Raw genomic sequence first — 4,164 nt, 5'->3', positions numbered from 1 at the left:
GTTGGCACATGATGGGATGCCATGAGCAGGAATATATCTCTAGAGGACGCTGGGATGCAATTGCTGTGATTTCTTTCTCTTTTACAAGCCCATTTTGCTTAAGCGCTCTGCAGCTCGTGCAGGTGCTTGGGTTGCAGCGGGGAAGGCAATGGGTGAAGCTACAGCAGCAGAGCTTGCGAAGAGGAGGAGGAGGGACAGGTTGAGCTGTAGCTGTGCTGTAGTCAGGCAGGTGTCTGGTGGAGAGAGGATTCAAACCCAAATGATGTGATTTATTCTGGTGCCGCTCTAGCCTGACAACTGTGATAACACAGGTCAAATGCATTCGTTGGCCTTGATTCGCATCGCGGTAGGTGTTTGTGCTGGCTTAGCTACAGCAGTGGCTGAAATGTCAATGGTTTTAGGAGGACTCTGTAAAAATAGCTGGAGGGAGGGCTGGGCTTGGAATATTTGCCCATGAGAGGAGTGTGCAAAGGTGATGGGTGCTGTTGGGAAACAGAGGTACTGATGAAAGAACTGGGTTTGCCCTAAAGTATCTCAAGCTTACAGGGAAGATGGGGAAATACAACTGTAGGGTAGCTCAGGGAAAGTAAAAGAAGTTGTTGTGACAGATTTGGCAGCAGCTGATCTGTAAGGCAAACGTCAGCCTCAAGAAGAGTGGTGAAATGAGATAAATCTGGGGAGATGTAGCTAGGGTGACTTGGTCTTCTCTGTGGGACTTAATTCAGGACACACTGTGCCTGGGACGTTTCCACCTCACCCCCATGTTCACAAGGAACTGAAGTGTGCTGTTAACAGTCATCCTGGCTGCATTAAACCGGGCATATCACGTCTTTTCCCTCCTTGTCCTCAGACAAGGATCCCATGGCTTGTTACACCAGCTCTTCAGTGCCTAGCATGTCCTTCTCCCATCTCCCTTCTCCCATCTCTCCATCAGGTCTTGTACGTAGCTCACTGTCGGTTTGCCCTAAGCTGCCTTTCTGTGCTGACTCGCTGTGCTGCTGTAAACACACTGATCTGCTCTTGGCTTTCAGTTTCACCCATTAAACTCTTATATTCCCGTGCGGGGCTCTCCAAGGCGTGTGCTCTGCCCTCCTGGCTGCACTCGCTGGATGTTCTTCTGCCTCATTCCTGCCAGGCTGCACCCTTGTACCTCCCCTGGGTGCTGGAGGCTCTTGCCACTGCCTCTGATGTGCTGCTTGCCTCGGCCCCTTTGGGACCCTGTGTCAGGCAGGACAGGTCCCTGGGGTGGCACACTGACTTCAGCTCACGCTGTCCCAGTGGGTAAACTGGGTGACTGTAGCTTGGCAGGTCCCCCCAGAGAGGCAGTGTGGGGGGAGCGGGCAGGGACCTGCAGAGGATCATCACGTTCAGCTCCCACCAGTGTGAGAGCGTGGAGGCAGGCAGAGCAGCAAGTGGGCACCGACAACTTTTTGCCTTCCCTTACCCCATGGTGGCAGGTGCTGGCTGCTTCCTCCGGGCTGTTTTGCACCCTGGGCCACACTGAAACGCTGTGGGGGGTTTTTTTGTGTCACCACCCCAATGGACCTGTGTAGATGGGCTGGGCAGTTATCCTCTGTGCAGACAACTGGGGGTTGCTGGCAGGAGTAGTGTCCCAGGACCTGCTCCTAGAACCTGTCATGAGCTGCCCTGTCCTCTGCTTGTTTCCCCTTGGGGACGGTGGGTTTGATTTTGCCAACTGACCCCATACAAGGGCCACAAAGCAACTGGCTGCACAAGCATCATTGTTGCCTGGTCACTTGGTGAAAATGGGTTGTTGACCCCATTTCACTTGCCACCAGCCCAGCTGGCAATGTCAGGGGCTGGTAGGAGATGTCCAGCACATGGTTCCGGCACGGGCAGAGCCTCCATCAGCTCCTCGTGTGAGCTGCACAGTGCTCGTGTCGTGGCGGTGGAGGACTTTTTAACGATGCCTCCTGCTCCAGCCAAGGTAGGTTTGTCAGACGTGACTCACCTGCTGCGTGACTGGTCTGGCTGGCCTCAGACCATCAACCTTTGAGTCTTGCATATTAGCTCATGGAAACCCAGATCAACACTGACTGGGGAAAGGGAAATATCCAATGAAGGACAATCCTGGAACAGGGCTGCTGTGGGCAAGGGGTGAGAGCTGGGACCAGCAAGGTGTGGTGGTGATGGGGGACACCCATGGCCCCAGCTTTTCTACCCAGCATCCGCCCATGATGCATCCAGCCAGCAAACTCTTTCGGAAAGCATTACTTCACAAAGGAAAACCTTCGGCAGCTGGCGGGGCCCTCGGGCAGCGTGCTGCTCTAGCAGCAGCGTGGGCTGAGACATTAATTCCTTCCCGTGCGTGCCTCGATCTGGGTGGCTTTCTGGTCCCCCCCATGGGGTGTCCTTGGGGTCAGAGCTGCTGACCCTGTCCCTGGATGATGGGGAAGGGGCCCTGCACATAGGTGTATGCTATGGAAGTGTGTTTTTGTTCAGAAGGGGACCCTGAGCTGTGTCACCGGGTGTTGGGCTGCTCACTCCACCGGAGCCGCTCGCAGCAGCAGGCGGGAGGGGAGGTCAGAGCCTTGGTCCTTCGGCTGCGTCTGCCCCTGCACCGAGCCCTGGTTTGGCTCAGGCATCCCACGCCAGCATGTGCTGAGAGGGCTGCTCTCTGCGCTCCTGTGGGAGCGGCTGCCGGGACATGTTTCTCCATGCTGGGGGTTGATATTTTTTGCTCTGGACACACGGAGTGACTGATGACAAGCAGGAAAATGAAGTGTTTCTCTCAGTGGGGAGGGGATGTGTGCTAAGGAAGGGAGTGAGATTCTTCATGAGTTGGCAAAGGCAGCCAGGCGTGGGAGAGGAGCGTGGGTGCTGCTGGGTGCCCCCACCCCAGGGCTCAATCTGGGTCGCTGATGTGCCCCTTGGTGCATGATCTCCTCTCCCCAGACAACTCCTCCTGGGCTGTGTGGAGGGCTGGGGGACTCCTGGTGACTCTTGCTCCTGGCTTCTAGGGCAGGGCCCATCCCACAGCTTTTTACCAGCTAGAAGTGGCTGGCTGAGGAAATGGATCCTAGCAGGGGGCTGCGGAGCCACGCAGAGGTCCACTCCTCTCGATGTTGGATATCACCATTGCTGCCTTCTGTCCTGGATATTCATCATTGACTCCCTGCTGGAGGTTCACAGAATGATTAAGGTTGGAAAAGACCTTTGAGATCAAGTCCAACCATCAACCTAACACCAGCATGCCCACAGATTGTGCCCTGTATTGGAATAGTGACTAATCCTCCTGCTCATCCTACTATGTCCTTTTTCTCCAGCTAGTGCTGCCCTCGTTTGTACAGCCCTCTGTCACCAATAGAGTTATTGTCTCCCTTTGTCAAAAACTTGATGTCACCATTTTGCTTCTCCTGAATTTTCAGGATGTGATGTACTATAGAAATTTCCCTTCCTTCTATCCTGAAGACCGTGATTTTTCCCACTCTGATTGGATCTTCAATTCGGTTTGTGAGGAACAGGAGATCTCCTCTGTGAAACGCAGGCTCCATGCTTCCACTCGGCACCACCACGAAGGGGCTCTTGCTGCCTGTCGCCACCATCAGCCCCTTCCAGATCATGAGGGTGGACGAGATGATCATGTGAAGTTCAGCACCTGGTAGTACAACTTTGGGGAGGGGTGTTGGTCAGGCTCTGCCACAGCCATCAATGTGGGAGTGCTCCTCAGCCATTTCTTGGGGGGAATTCAATGGATTTAGGTGAATGTGTTGCAGGAGGTGAGATGGTGGACTTTCCATGGGAGTGGCTGATGAGATGTCACATCCCCGACGGTGAGTCTGTGGTGAGGCAGTGATCCCTGCCGGAGGGGGTGGTACAAACCTCAGGAGTGAGGGAAGAGCTGACGCTGGGATCGTAGTGGGCTGCTCTCCTGGGCAGCTACGCTGTGACGTTGTTAGATGAAGCTGTTACAGGAGAAAAGGGAAGTAGAAGAACTGGGCAGTGAAGGCAAGGGAGATTGAGAGCCAGGTCAAATACAGGATCCAAATGCCATGCACCTCAGGTGGTGATCGGGCAGGGTTAGTGGTCTCACTGCTGTTGGACCCTCTGGCTGCTCAGGACATCTCTTGGGATGGCAGACACCCTGGTATTGGGCTGCCCTTCTCCCACAGCACAGCTTTTCCCTGGAGAAGCCCCTCTGGG

At 54.7% G+C, this 4,164-nt stretch overlaps 1 pseudogene; it reads right to left on the bottom strand.

The window, feature by feature from the left end:
* Positions 1-3,287: 3,287 nt before the first annotated feature.
* LOC104614969 lies at positions 3,288-3,605 on the bottom strand (annotated as a pseudogene).
* Positions 3,606-4,164: the final 559 nt, after the last annotated feature.

Source organism: Phaethon lepturus, unplaced genomic scaffold (assembly GCF_000687285.1).
Source record: "Phaethon lepturus isolate BGI_N335 unplaced genomic scaffold, ASM68728v1 Scaffold18307, whole genome shotgun sequence".
Taxonomy (NCBI): domain Eukaryota; kingdom Metazoa; phylum Chordata; class Aves; order Phaethontiformes; family Phaethontidae; genus Phaethon; species Phaethon lepturus.
The sequence above is the reverse complement of the archived record's forward strand: the minus strand, read 5'-3'. Positions and strand labels throughout refer to the sequence as shown.